Here is a 16,137-nt window from a genome sequence, read left to right as displayed (position 1 = left end):
AGATTTAAATGAAGAAGTGGAGGAGAAAACTTGGCAAAAATCTAGTTAAAAATGGAATAAACAAAAACACTTCATTAATCTTCATCTACCAAATTTAATGTCATGCCTTCTAAGTAAATCCAGAATGAGAATTTCAGACGAAAGGGCAGTAAGTATACACCAGGGCAAACAGGGTTCCTGTTCTGGGCCTTACAGCTCAGAGAACACCCAGTTTGAAGAGCCTTCCTTGATATGTCCTAAGTCCCCTCCGGCGCCTGGGACCAAGTGGGTGCAATGCATTGTTGTCTCTCTCATTAGGGGAGCTCTGCGACCCTGCCCCCACCCACATGCCCATGAATTTTCCAATACTTTTTCAATCAAACTGTGTATATTGATGAGGCCCTGCTAGAAATATTTCCCCAGGTCACCCCCCACCCACCAATAGCCTCCCCACCACAGAGAGACACCCTACCTCGCTCCCCGCCAGGTCCAGGGCCAGTCTTGCTGAAGGGGATTTGAGGGTTTGGGGTTGTTCCTTTCAGTAACATTGGATCTCCGTGTCGGAAGGGATTCCAGATGTCTGCAAATCTAACCCTCGCCAACTAAGAATTACTTCTGTACTCCCCAGTCATTTCATGTCTGCTCAGGTATTATCAGCCTCTGAGAGCCCGTGGCGTGCAGCAGATACCCGCTGTTGGATAACTTTGTGACTGCCACCCGTGACCCCCATCCAGCGATAGTAACGCTTCCTTCCAAAGCCATAGAAGAGGCCTAATCCCCACGCCATATGGCAACCCTTAAAATGCCTGACATACGAGGCAGTGTTCTCAAGAAATTTCGCTTGAAGTTATTTCCCCTTTTCTATCAAAAATATTTTTCTTTCTCCCCCTCCCCTTTGCCTTAGGTATATGAAGTCTTGTCTCCCAATACAAGAGGTTCACTTTGACGTTAATTTCTCCTTTCAGCAATCAAGCCTCACATTCCTTAGAGAGAAGGTTTTTTTATGGAGTTAATCCCTCCTTCCTCTCCAAACTTTTCTCTCAATGCATGGGCTTTAAATCCTTAAAGACCTTAAATGTGTTTTCTAAAAGCTGAAAACGTCCATTTCCACTGGTCAAAGCTTGACATTCAAGAAAGGCTTTTTTTCAGAGAAAGGAATGTACCTAGAGCTACTTGGACCTATCCCATTCCATCACAGAACTCTCTCTGTTTCCCTTTCTATGCTAACCTTAAAGAACCAAGTTTTTGTCCTCACTTCTAAGAATGAAGCTCTGTTCTTCATTAGGCCAACCTTAAATAAGAGAAAGCACCTTAGAGAAAGGATTTTTGCATGTTTTCTGCCTATCCCATACAATCCCTTACAAATTCTTTCTTTCGCCTTAATTTTAGTCCTGCAGTGCTGTTCCCTCATCTGAGAAATTGTTGAATATATTTTCCTCCACTCCCCTTTTTTTTTAAATTTTTTTTTAACGTTTATTTATTTTTGAGACAGAGAGACACAGAGCATGAACAGGGGAGGGGCAGAGAGAGAGGGAGACACAGAATCTGAAACAGGCCAACGCGGGGCTCGAACTCACGGACCGTGAGATCATGACCTGAGCCGAAGTCGGACGCTTAACCGACCAAGCCACCCAGGTGCCCCATCCCCTGTCTTAAAGATCAAGGATGCAAGCGTCCATTTGCTTCTTTTACAAATGTATTGCTTTCTACACATTTGCCTTATAGATCTGCGGATTTGTTCTTTTAGTGAATGAGCAAAAAATACAAGCTGGCAATTTAGAGAATAGATACATCTGGGACCAATAACCAGATACTACTTATTCAGATTATATATATAATATTTTCATTTTAGAAGAATAAAATAAGGGTATGGTTCATTTAATTTTATCTTTTTGTATATCATTTCAATGAAATAAAAATGTAATTCATTACATTTGGGAGAAGGGTGGGCGAAATAGGGGAAAGGAATTAAAAGGTACAGACTTCCATAGGGCGCCTGGGTGGCTTAGTCAGTTAAGCGTCTGACTTCAGCTCAGGTCACGATCTCATGGTTCCTGGGTTTGAGCCCCACATCAGGCTCTGTGTGACAGCTCAGAGCCTGGAGCCTGCTTCAGATTCTGTGTCTCCCTCTCTCTCTGCCCCTCCCCTGCTCATGCTCTGTCTCTCTCTGTCTCTCAAAAACAAATGTTAAAAAAAAAAGTTTTTTGAAAGGTACAGCCTTCCAGTTATAAAATAGTAAGACACAGTGATACAATGTACACATCGGAAATATAGTTTATAGTATGTAATAATTTTGTGGTGACAGATGGTAGCTACATTTATCATGGTGAGCACTTCCTAATATGAATAAATGTGGAATCATCATGTTGTCCACCTGCAACTAAGTTATAATACAGTATGTCAATTTCCTTTGATACAAAGGAATACATGATATAAAATATGTTACAATTGTAATTATTTAGCGGTCATTCATGAACTTGATACCCAATCCAACAACTAAAACATTCCCAATAGTTTGTAGCCATGTGTTTTTTCTCTATTCAATTTCTCTGCTTCCCACAAGTGATAACCAAGATACTGAAGATTGCCTTTCAATTTCCTTTAAAACATGAAAATGTTTTAATACATGTGGATATATACCTAAACAATAGGTGTTTAATTTTGCTTGTTTCTGACTTTATGAAAATGGTATCACATATTATCATCTTCTGGACTTGTTTTTCCCTTAAACAAATATTTCAAGGATTCATCCATGTTATTGTAAGTAGCTATATTTCACCGCCTTTTCTATTGTCCATTGGGTGAATATATCGTGATTTATTTTGCTATTCTCCTGTTAATGTATGTTGGTTGTTTCTGTATTTTCCCATATATAAGAGTGCTGTTGCAAGATTCTTGCTATTTGAGGGAAAGTTCTCCTGCAATAGACACCTAGGGGTGGATTTGTTGTGTTGAAGTGTATGCGAAGCACAACTGTATCAAAAATAAAAATTTTTAATTTAAAAGTTGTACTACTATCATTCCCACTAGCAGTGTATTAGAGAGTCTGTTGATGTACATACATCGTTGCCAACACATGGAATTGCCAAAACTTCTTAAAGTTTCTGCTAATCTAAAGGGTATATGCAGCATGTAATTCCCTGATTACTACTGAGGTTGAGAATATTGTCCTATGTTTCTTCTCTTATGTGCTTCTTTTTCTGAAAATTGTTAGTTCTATCTTTTGCCCATTATTCTACTGAGTTGTTTGAAGTAAAAAATAGATTTCTAAAAAACATAATTTGTTAATATGTGTACAGAATGAAAAAAAATAATGACGTAGATCTAAATGTAGTAAGATGGGAACATATCCATAAGTTTCAGAAACATATAGACAATGATCCTGCGTGTGTGTGTGTGTGTGTTAATGTACATGAAAAGATGCAATGGACTGAATGTTCGTATCCTCCTACAATTCATGTATTGAAACCTAATCCCCAATGTGATGGTATTTGGAAATGAGACCTTTGGGAGGTGATTATATAAAGAGGGCAGAACCCTATGAATGGAATTCGTGCTAAAAGAGACCCCTTAAAGCTCCTTCACCCCTTTGCCACCTTAAGACACAGCAAGCAGACAGCCATCATGAGCCAGGAAGCAGGTTCTCTCCAGACACCAAATATGATGGCACCTTGATCGTAGACTTCTCAGCCTCCAGAACTGTGGGAAATAAATTTTTGCTCTTCAGAAGCCACCCAATCTGTGGTATTTTGGTTATAGCAGCCCAAACGGACTAAGATAGGAAAGATAAATCTAAAACTGTCAAAAGTGGTTATCTCTGGGAGGAATGTTGCGTTACATCACGAAGGGAGAGTACTGTTATAGAACTTTCACTTTTGACTCTGTATTCAGTTGTGTTCGTGGGTAATAAACACATATTCCCTATAAAATATTTTAAAGTTGCCACCAGAAGAGAAATAGAAAAGAAAAATTAAATATACTAAAAACATAGAGTCAGTCAAGAGAAGTTAATGTAGATATTAATTTCTATCAAAATGCTTTTCTAATACCTAATATTAGATATCTAATATTTAAATTTTATTAACCTCAAATTATGTCACGGAGTTTAATTTTATAGTCTAATGGTGATTGTATTTAACACTGATTCCAGTTTTCCTATGAAATAGTCTGTGATGAACTTTGGTATCTCTCCTCTTGCATATTGAAGACTAGGGCTATATCTCTTAAGGAAGCATTATACATGTTTCCCCACCGTGGAATTTCAGAGTTTTTATATCATAAGAATTCTTCACCAAAAAAATGCTTTCTTTTTCCTAGCGGTAGTCAATATTTTATTTTCTCACCCAGCATGCAGTTCCCAGCTTTGCTGAATGCCTGTTTTCCTCAACTTGACTCTAATCAGGTTCAATTTCTCTGGGGTGTTGCCATAGAAAATTTGGAAGAGATGATAAACCAGCATTTCCCCATATTTTTTCTCTCTTAAAAAAAAATAAATGTCCCTTTCCCTTGTTTAATTTTAGAACTCAAATAGAATGTTTACTTCCTGCAAAGATGGAAACCTGGCACAGATTGCTGGCTCCCTTCCCCAGGTGATTCAATGAGGAAACAGTTGAAGGGGATGTGAATTCCAGGAACTAATGACATGGATAGTCAGAAGTTCTGGGGAGGTAGGAGTTGTGCACCTGAAGCGGGTTGGGGCACATGTTGGCCACAGCCTGGGGCAGATGACTGGCGGCGAGAAACAGGTTAGTGGAAACAAGTTTACATTTCCTCTTGCCTCTTCCTTATTCTGCTTTGAGGCCATGACTGTCTTCCCATTTGCCAGGGAAATCAGCGAAATAGGGACCCAGTGGATAAAATCAGGCAACTACAATCTCAGCAGGAGTTACGAGTTAATGAAGACAGGGGAGGACTGACCAGCCTGAAGCATTTACTCCTCCAATCCTTTACCATCCTCTCTGGCTATTCACTTACAAGTTACATGTCCAGGCTGGACCTTGCCTCTGAACTTCAGGCTCAGATAGACAAGTGTCTACTCTAACTCTCCCTGGATATGAATAGGCATCTCCAACAAAACGTGTCTTCAATCGCACGCCTGATAGTCCCCTTAAAACCTGTTCTTTTTGCAGTCTTCCCCATTGCAGCAAGTGATAACTCTACCCTTCAAGTTACTTATTCCAAATCTGCTTTATCTGGATAAATTCACACTGTGGAGACCTATGCAGCTGTAGAAAGGAATAAGATTTCTATGTACCACTATGGAGTGAATTCCATATGTTTATTTTAGTTCAGTGAGAAAAGCAAGGTGAAACATAAAATTCTACTATTCTAAATTTTACATTAAAAGTGAGGAAATATATTGGGGCTTCTGGGTGGTTCAGTCGGTTAAGCGTCCAACTCTTGATTTCAGCTCAGGTCATGATCTCATCAGTTGTGAGTTCAAGCCCCATGTCAGGCTCTGCGCTAACAGTGCAGAACCTTCTTGGAATTCTCTCTCTCTCTCTCTCTCTCTCTCTCTCTCTCTGCACCTCCCCTGTTCGCATTCTCTCTATATCTCTCAAATAAACTTTTTTTTTCTTTTTTTTTTATAACATATGAAATTTATTGTCAAATTGGTTTCCATAAAACACCCAGTGCTCATCCCAAAAGGTGCCCTCCTCAATACCCATCACCCACCCTCTCCTCCCTCCCACCCCCCATCAACCCTCAGTCAAATAAACTTTTTTAAAAAGTGAGGAAATATGAAAAAATGCATATATTTTCAAAGATGGAAGAACAAATTAAAATGTAATGGAAAATGGTTACTTTTAGGAGGAAAGAGGAAGCAAGTTAAAGGGAACAGGGCCAGAAGCCAAAGTTCTCTGAACTTACTTTGGGTATAGCTTTTAACTTAGAAACCATGTCAATGGTTTACATAATTATAAAACAAAATTAAATCAAGATGGGAAAATATCAGTCCCAGAAATTGAAAACAAGATGTGAAATATATCAAGTTCATAGAGAAGATTTAATTTAGTAACTTCTAAATATAGCAATTTGACTGTATTTTCCCAGTGGGATGTATTCTAAAGGGAAAATAAAATTTCAAAGAAATCTGAAGTTGTATTCAGGGCTCATATTGCTAATAACAATAGTATGAGACTATTATACACATGTATATAACAGGATAAAGCCAATATGTAATTTGCAAATGATGTTTGAAACTATTATATATACACACAGAATAAGCTAAAGCAAGTTAAGTAATGAGTTATGTTAATGAGTAAGAGTAAAGACATACAAATATAAAATAAATGAATTAGGTAAAGAAAAAGTGTAATGTTTTGAGTTGGAAGTATGAGAATTAACTCTCATGAGGTATTTTTCTTTTTCATACAAGAATACATACTTCTAGTTCTGTCCAAGGAAAACGCGATGGCCAACCCAATGAGGACCCCTAGTGCCCAGATTGAATCTCTAAATACTACTTCTTTTGAAAAGCAACCAGTACTCCTTGGAACAATAGAGGAGTTTCAATTGGGAGCAGGAATGAGCCTGTAATATCTAGTCATGCTAGAAACAAGGAAGCTATTAAAGTCCACTGGGGTCATGTTGAAAGGTCACAAGAACCAATCTGAAGGAGCTCCCAATGGTCAAAACTGCAACAATTTGGGGGCACCTGGGTGGCTCAGTTGGTTGAACGTCCAACTTTGGCTCAAGTCATGATCTTAAGGCTTGTAGGTTCGAGCTCCACGTCAGGCTCTGTGCTGACAGCTTGGAGCCTAGAGCCTGCTTTAGATTCTGTGTCTTCCTCTCTCTCTGCCCCCCACCCCCCAACCACTCACACGGTCTCTCTCTAAGAATAAATAAATATTAAAACATTTTTTTTCACTGCAACAATTTGAAGGGGCTCCCAATAGCCAAAGGTGGAACGTTATCATTAAGAATCATGATTGCAAGAGAGTGAAACATACGAAATATGTTAAAATCCATAAGTTTGTAATGACACATTAAAAAAAAAAAAAAAACCCTTACTGGTCACTTTTGGAGGATACAAAAGGATGAAATAATTTTTCTAAAAACTGGAAATGCAAGAGACTTAATGCCCCATGGGACAACCCTCATATAAGAACAGGAGGCGATGATAAATATTCCCTTCCCTTCCCTTTCAAGCAGACAGTTCTTACACACATTCTTCCCTAGCAGGGTTCACCTCGAATTCCTCACAGTGGATCAACTCAGTGAGGTGCTCTTGGGTTATCTGTTCTTCCTTTCCTGCTTCATTCTTCCTTCTTCTGCTCCTGGAAGGATCATTTCCCAAAATAATGACCATCAAGCAAATCCTTGTCTCAGGCCCTGCATTTCTTGAAGAACATCGGCTAAAACAACTGGTAGTGGAAGTAGGTCTGGAAAGCAGACCCTCAGGATGAGATTCTGGAACTGGGTCACCTATAGGTCAGCCATGGGTAGGGATTCCATTAGTGGTGATAAGTAAGAAGGAAATAATTATAAAGACTGTGGAGTTGGCTGGCTTTTGTTCATAGCCTTAGAAGCCTTGAAGAAAAAAAATTAAATTTAAATTTAAATTAAAAAAAAAAAAAAAAGATGGGCTCAGGTTAACCAGACAACTCAAGACACCCTGGGAAAGTGAGAAAACCTCCATGGCAGTGTTTAAAGAAGTGCTTATCCTTTGTAGCCCAGGGGGCAGACCATGCTGAAAATCAAGTCCAGAATTTCATTACTAGGCTAGCAGGGCTCAAAGAATACTGAACAGCAGCCTGTTCTGAACAGGTCTCCTGTCAAGGTCAAGGTCAGAATACTGAACAGGTCTCCTGTCAAGGTCAAGGACCTTGTATGATGATAGTGAGAATCAGAGACCTAAGATGGGGATATCTGGGTGCATGAGCCTAACAACCTTGAACCCTGATACCTTTTAACCCTCCCAGTCCGCAAAAGCAGCCCCCTCCCCGTGGCTAAAGGAGAATAGCCTCCATTCCATGGGAGGCTCCAAAAGACCTCAGCTGAGGCAGGCACTTCACAACATGGTGCCTGTCCTTCTCAAGACCTGCGTCCACCTTTTCTAACTTCCTCCCAACCAATGACTAGGGAAAAGTCACAGCTCCGCCCCAATGGGTAACGCCTCCTCTGGAAACGTTGTTGTTTCCCTCTTGGAAACATGCAGCGAATGAAAATACCTGGCCAACAGGTATAAGCAGGAATTTTTTAGATGTCCTTGCACATGTGGGAAAGGATATGTGTAGGGAGTTATTCATTCCAGCATTGTTCTCATTATCAAAAGTGTAAACAGCTATTGATTGGCTACTTTTTAAGTGTGGCACCTCCATGCACGGGAATCTCCACAGCTGTGGGGAATATGAGGATGTTCCTGATATACCAACACGGAACGAATTCATTCTGTATCGGCACATAAAACAGTTTATAGAAACCATGAGTATAGCAAGCTACCATTTGTGCAGCAGGAGTGGGGAGAACAATAGATGCACGTAGAAAAAGAAATGTGTAGAAAAAGAAATCTGGAAAAAATACATCTGAAAGCAATGTAACAATATATGCTTCCGAGAAAGGGAAGTAGGTAGCTGAGAAACAGGGGCTAGTAGGAAACTCTTTACTACGTATCCTTTGGTACCTTTTGGGTTTTTGAAATGTATACGTGACTCAAAAAAAAAATGGTATGAAATTTTTTAAAAGTTAACTGTTTTCCTGTTGTCCTCTCCCAGAGAATCTGATTTTGTGCCAAGGAATCTGCATTGATACAGAAGATACAGGAGATGCAAAGAGCACACTGTGAGAAACTCAGACTGACATCACAGGTCCACATATCAAAGTATTCTATGTGAGGTATCACCAGGAAGGGACAGTGAAGAGAGACAAAGATGACGTCCAGGTGTTGGTACCATAAATGGGGAAATTAGAACACTGTTCTGAACAGGATAAGATGGAAGGGGAATTTCCCAAAATAAAGGACAAGCCCGTCCACTTAGATGTAATTGGGAACTAGATCCTTTTTGCCATTCTAGCTGCAATTTTCATAGAGAGTCTGTCATCAAAAAGAAATCGCTGACATGACAATGGAGTTATGGGTATGTCAAAAAAGTTCCTCTCTTTTGATTCCTCTTTTTCCCCAAAACTGCTGACTATGATCAACTCTGTTTCAAACAAGCACATTTTTACAACTTTTTCCTTCTCCCTCCTAAAACAGTGCACTTGGTTGGTATAGGATGGAACATGACACACTAAGACACACACACACACACACACACACACACACACACACACAGTCTCTCCAATAACTATGCTCATGTTGCCCACTTTCCTCCTAGAGTCCTGCCCCTCCCACTCTCCCCCTCCCACCCCCTCACACCCCCTCCCATCTTCATTCATTCAACAAATGTATATTGAGAACTTATGTTTCTGACACTGGGTACTGGAGACGGAGTCCTAATCAAGGTTCCTTCTCTCATGATATGTACATACTAGTGGAAAGAGCTAGAAAAAAGAACGAAAAGTATAGAAATTAATTAATTAAATGTTTTCAGATAATGGTAAGTGTTCTGGGGGAGAGGGAACACTTTAGGTTGGGTAGTCAAGGGAAGTTTCTCTGAAGAGGTTATCTGAGACCTGAATGATGAGAAGGAGCCAGTCAAGTGAATTTCTGGGGCAAGAACATTCCAAGCAAAGGAATAGTCAGTGCAAAGGCCCTGACTCTTGAGGAATACAAAGAAGACCAGTCTGGCCGGGGCACAGTAAACTAGGACGAGGGCACAAACGTATTAGGCGAAAGAAGAAGGCTATGTGGATGTGTGTGCATACCCACTACAATTTATCTCCACATCTTTTGATAGTAGGCTGCATATATCATGCCATTTGTCACCTTAATACTTCAGTGTATGTTTCCTAAGAACAAGGATATTCTCCTGCACAATCACAATACAGTTATTAGTTGCAGAAACTTTAACGTTGGTACGTTTATCTAATCTACAGTTTTATTCCAATTTAAACAATTATTCCACTAATGTTCTTTATAGCATTTCTTAGTACAGAGTTCTTTATAGTATTTCTTAGTACAAACTCTGGTCCACAGTCACAGACAGCATTTACCTGTCATGTCTCCTCGTTTCCTTTAAACTGGATCAACTGCTCAGCCTTTTCTTGTCTTTTAACATACTGGCCAGTAATTTTTCTTTATTAAGTTGTTTTCTGTTTGTTTGTTTTCAGAGAGAGAGAGAGAGTACGAGCACATGCGAGTAGGGAAGGGGCAAAGACAGGGAGACAAGAGAATCTCAATCAGGCTCTGCGCTGTCAGGGTAGAGTCTGACGTGAGGCTCGACCTCACGAACTGTGAGATTGTGACCTGAGCCAAGATCACGAGTCAGTCACTCGACAGACTGAGCCACCCACGTGCCCCCCAGGCCAGTAATTTAGAGAATTTTCTCTCATTTGGTTTTTCTGATATCTTTACCATTCGATTCAGGTATGCCACATATGTCACATGGGCAATTTTCCATCCTCAGAGCATTAGTCCAGAGGCACGTCGTGCCTCATTGGTGACGTTAAAGTTGATCGTTTGTGGAAGGGATCATCCAGGTTCTCCGCTGCACTGTTACTTGGTGGGGAGATACACATTAATTTATATCCAACAAAAAATTGACGGTCACTCCTGGGTTCGATTTTATGGAGTAGTTAGAAAAAAAAAATTTAACCTTTAGTTTATGTCAGTCAGGGTCCAAAGAAGGACCATACAATGCATTTGGTTGCTATGTCACCGCCCTGTCTAAAGTGGCATACACAGTGGGGCGCCTGGATGGCTCAGTCGGCTGACCATCCAACTTCGGCTCCGGTCATGATCTTGCAGTTCGTGGTTTCAAGCCCCGCGTCAGGCTTTGTGCCAATAGCTCGGAGCCTGGAGCCTGCTTTGGATTCTGTGTCTCCCTCTCTCTCTCTGCCCCTCCCTCACTCGTACTCTGTCTCTCTCTCTCTCTCTCTCTCTCTCAAAAATAATAAGATTAAACAAATTTTAAATAAATAAATAAAGTGGCACACACTGACACACCTCTGGCTCAACACACACCACCTGCCCTATCATATATTTATTGGTGCATTTATTTACTACCTGTCTCCCACATTAAAAATGTAACCTCCAAAAAAGCAAGGGCTTTTGTCTGTTCTGCTCACTGCTCCAGTACACAGCCTACCTAAACATGAAGAAGCGTTGAAAATTAAAGGAAATGACCTTTTGTTTTTGTAATCCGGAAGCAAAATTGCAAGGAAGCAATTAATTCCCTGGTGTATCAATATCTGTGGTACTGATTTTTTGCTATGTTCTAAGAGGAGGCAGAGGAAAAGGCATCACTACCATGGGCAGAGAGTGGGTCTTCCCTGAGGTTAGAACACGTGCACAGTCAAAAAGGACAGGGTAGGATATCGTTGATGAGAAAGGCTGACCGGGGAGGCAATCTTTGTGCAAACGGGGGAACTCATTAGAGGGGGGAACGCCTTCCTCTCTGAGCCGCAGTCTCTTGGACCCGCACTCAGGAGCCTCTTGGTTACACCAGATGACCCTCTCTGCTAAGGTGAGTCAGGAACACCAATTATTTAGCCCCCCTATGTAAAAATCTTAGTGGGATAGATCCCCACTACCTGGACCATACACTCTAGGCTTCCTAGTATTGCATACAACCGTGTTCTCATGCCATATCACCAATTACGATTTGGTTTGCCGATGCTTTGCCTCTAGGGAAAAAAAATGGTGCCTGTTCTGTCCTGTACCTGTTCTATTATTCTTATAATCTACTCACAGAGAAAAGAAAATCTTTCTGACATGGGCTCCTATACCACCCCAACCTCCAAAAGCACAGACACCTATACTCATCGCCTCCTTTTCTCTTTGCATAATGGAAGATACGTCCTGATGATGTACGTCTTTCTTAACTTCTCAGAAATATCACTCAGCCAACCACCTCACTCCTGAATCTTGACATCTTCCTCCTTCCTAGCTCCTTTTTTTCAAAATTAAAGTAACTTGCTTCAGTCTCTCCATGGTTTAAAAACAAAGTGTATCTTGACCTCTCCTCATTCAGCTGCTGTGTGTCACCCTCCTTGTAACAACTAGAAGTGCCGTCCTCTTCTATACCATCCACAACCTCCTTGGATCACTCAGTCTGATTTCTGCACCTCTCAGCCTGAGGTGTAACTGTTCTTGCCAAGATCAGAGGCTTTCTTGTTGCTACATCCAGCCAATGCTTCCCAGTCTCTTTCCTACTTGGCTTCTTAGCAGCATTCGACACCGTCCATCAGTCCTTCTTGGGACACACCTACTCTCCTCTGGCTTCTTGGCTTAGTGGCTCCTTATGTCACAACTTTTTCTCATTCTCCTTAGTACAACTGTCCCCCGCTTCTGCCCCCTTGAATGCTGGCATTCCTCAGTGTTGTGTCTAGGCTCTCTTTTCTTATTCTACCTTCTCTACTTGGGGAATTTCATCACTTCCAAGGTGCCCATGAGTACCTGAAGACGCTAATGACTTTTCATATCTGTTTCTCCAACCTACCTCTCCTCCCTGAGACAACACAGTTCTGCCCTAATTGTCAGCCTCAGCTTTTAAGGCTCAGAAACTTGGTCTACCTGCTTTTTAAAGTGGCTTTTTCTCAGGGGAAATTAAGTTATAATCGTCACATAGTAAAGATGCCAAAAATGTTAGGAGCTATTGTCATTGCACTGATATTATCAGTGGTATCGTTAGCATATTCATCACAGATATTTTTAGCGTGCAAGTGATTTTTAAACAATAAATCAAGCCCATTCTGAAAGGGGCAGAGGGACCAAAAACAAAATGGCTCGTCATGTTTGACTGCAATAACCTACAAACAAGGGAACACGTCTCCATTATTCTGTCCTATTTGAAGGGAAAGATGTTATATTGTACAACCTCGGTGTAGAGGATGTTTCTGGACTTCAATTCACAGGAAGAATAAAACTAAAAATCAAGGCCAAGCAAATGTTATCCAAAGTAACTGAACCTTGTCTCCTTTTAACTAAGGACAGGCTCAACTCTGACTTCCCATGCGACCCCCTGACTTGGGAAAGTATGTTGGCTTAATAAATGTTTCCTGCAAAGAAGGAAGAGGCAATTATCGTATGTTTCAGGGTAAAAAAAAAAAAAAAAAAAAAAAAAGCCACTTCCATTTAAAGTGTCTTTCCTCAAAATCTTCCTCTCTCCTCAGTAGCTGAATTCTCCCTTCTTACCATGCTCACTTCACCAGACTCCCTTCCCAAAGCTCCTGGTCTCGCTCTCTCTTCCCTGTAAATGGTTAGTAGGCAATTCAACATGCATGCAACTTTGGTTGCTAGAGCTCTGCTTTGTTTTGCCTTACACATAAATATTACTACCTGCATGATTTCCCTCTCGGCCTAGGTAAGCCCTGCTTCTGAGTGTTCCTCCCATCAAGCTCCAAATTTTGAGTGGGTTCTTCTGCTGTAGATATCAACCCCCGCATCCACCCCCGATCTCATGAACTTGTCTCTCTTCCTGGGTATCATTTCCAAGGAAACAAAAGCAGCTGTAGCCATTGCTGTGATTCATTGTGAAGTCTCCGACTGCCCTCTTCCCCAACCTCTTCAGCACTTGGTGATTTGGAAATTGGGGGGGTCACACTTTCTGCTCTACTGCCCTAGATATTTACAGAAGCATTCAGAGCAGCATGACTCTGGCCCTACAGTACCTGCCTTTGAACCCTACCTTCACCGTTACTAGCTGCCCGCTCTTAGGTAGATTACCTAGCCTTTCTATGCCCCAATTTCCTAATCTACAACACTGGGAAAGTACTAGTACCTTCCTCCCAGGGTCAAGGTTAAAGGAGATAAACCAAATAGAGCACTTCTGATGCTTACTGGTTCATATACAACCCTTAAGGAGTGTTATTATTATCCCTCTCCTACCAAATTCTGCTTCATCATAACATTGCATCCTTAAAACCCCACTGCCTAAACAATCCATACGGTATCTTTTGTCTATAGTACACACACGGTCAACATTATTCAATTTTAATAGCTAATAAATTGCAAAGGGAAGTATCTCACAACATATCAAAGTCTTCAGAGAAAGGAAAACTCCTAATGCTTTAAAATGATGCATCCATACAATGCTCTTGAAGCAGCTGGGGTCAGTTGTAGGTAGTACAACCAACTTAATCCTAAGAGTAGGGAGAGTCTAGCCCGTAACAGTCCACACAGTGCTTTTAAGTGCCTGAGCAATTTCTATCCTGCTGACAGCACTGTAAAGGGACATTATTACCCCAACACTGCCGATGTAGGAACAGAGGCCTACAGAGGCTCGGGAATTTGCAGAGGAGACACTAATCACACTAGCAGGACAGAGCCAAATTGGAATCCAGATCTTCTGACCCTATGTTCTTCTGATTCCCAAATGTTCTTGCTACTTGACCATGCTGAGAAATAGGCCCCATTTTACTGTAACTAAAACAGATGATTAGATCTAATGTCAAGAATAATTCTGTTGGGGCGCCTGGGTGGCTCAGTAGGTTGAGCGTCTGACTGCGGCTCAGGTCACGATCTCGCAGTCTGTGAGTTCGAGCCCCAGCGTCCAGCTCTGTGCTGACAGCTCGGAACCTGGAGCCTGCTTCGGATTCTGTGTCTCCCTTTCTCTCTGCTCCTCCCCCGCTCATGCTCTCTCGCTCTCTCTCTCTCTCTCTCTCTCCCTCCCTCTGTCAAAAATAAATAAATATTAAAAAAAAAGAAGAAGAATTCTGTTAATCATTGGAAAGCCATTGAGCAACCCTTGGAGGAGGGTAACGCTAAAGAAAAATAGATCTTTGCCCTTTAATAGATTAGTTTGTAATAAAGGGGACATGGCTATGAGAAGGAAAGACCCAGGAACTCTTACAAAGCAACATACAATCTCTTCCGAATCGTAAACTGCATGCTATTTCACATTGTAATGTCCCTGGATGATTTCAAATCAATTAAATATCATAGTTTACCAGGTAACATTTGTTTTCTTTCTTGGTGGCACATAAAATAACAGTGCCTCATAATCAGTGTCATCAAGTAATTAAAATAATTAAACAGTCATTTATTTTATAGTAATCAACAAATATTAGTCAAAAGTAAATCTTGTTTATACACAATAAAGTTAACATATGTTACCACAAAACTGGACGCCATCAGCATCACCATTATTGATCACCACTATCTGGCTCAGGTTCAAGGTCCTCTCTGTCAAGATGCAGGCACAGCAGGAAGTCCTTCAAGATTAGGGCAGAGCGGCCTGCACAAATGAGGCTAACAATTAGGTTAACAACTCCAGATGACAATGATTACCAGTGAGTTAAAGGTGCATTTAAATTCCTCATATGGGCAGAACACTTTGAATAAACAAAATGGTGGGTGAGTTGAGACAGAAGGACCGCACAGTGTTTCCAGGGACACAATGAACGTTGTACTGTCAGAGAACGTTGACACCATGCATATTGACAGCATGCTCAGGGATTCAAATCCTGGCTAAGCTGCACACTGGTTTTTCACCTTAGGAAAGTCAATTCTTCTGAGTATCGAGTTCCTCCTGTGTAAAATGGCTATAAAATATGCATGTTTAGTGGTGAGAGGAGGTGATATTTGTAAAATGCTTGTCAGGGGGAACAGGCACTCAACAAATGGTAATAACATTGGTTAGAAGGTTCTGAATAGAAGGGATGAATGAGCAAAGCCACGATTTGAGAAATTAACGTGGAATTTGTGATTAAAACCGGTTGCAGGAAAGAAAGTAGTAAGGAGAAAACTAGTTAAGATGCTTTTTCAATCGTCCAGATGAGAGGTAACGGGGTGGAGCGGGGGGACACACTAAGATATCTGTAGGTGGAGATGCCGCCATCAGCTGTCTCCAGGGGTCAGGAGCTACAGAGACTTTGAACCTTGTCTACTCAGTCCCTGCGGGGGGCAGAGCCTTAAGAGTGGAGCACCAAAAAAGCCCGAGAGGAAGCAGAGGCTTGGAAGTTTGGTGTCCAGGTACCTGAGAGCAGAAGCAGCCGTGGACAGAGTGGAGGGCGGCGGGATGTAGGAAGTTCTCCGTTACCGTTGCCTAAATCCCTAACGCGGGAGAATCTGTTTCCAGGCCCCCAGAACAGTCGGACTCAGTGGAGGAGGCG

The 16,137-nt window shown here is 41.3% G+C and overlaps 1 long non-coding RNA gene across 1 annotated transcript; it reads right to left on the bottom strand.

Moving 5' to 3' along the window:
- Nucleotides 1-15,051: 15,051 nt before the first annotated feature.
- Nucleotides 15,052-16,122, bottom strand: LOC123590252. The gene is made up of 2 exons (XR_006708687.1): nt 16,002-16,122; nt 15,052-15,260 (listed from the first exon to the last, which is right to left on the bottom strand). It is a non-coding gene; the product is annotated as an uncharacterized LOC123590252 (long non-coding RNA).
- Nucleotides 16,123-16,137: the final 15 nt, after the last annotated feature.

Source organism: Leopardus geoffroyi, chromosome B4 (genome assembly GCF_018350155.1).
Source record: "Leopardus geoffroyi isolate Oge1 chromosome B4, O.geoffroyi_Oge1_pat1.0, whole genome shotgun sequence".
Classification (NCBI taxonomy): domain Eukaryota; kingdom Metazoa; phylum Chordata; class Mammalia; order Carnivora; family Felidae; genus Leopardus; species Leopardus geoffroyi.
This window is presented reverse-complemented; position numbering and strand designations above follow the sequence as displayed.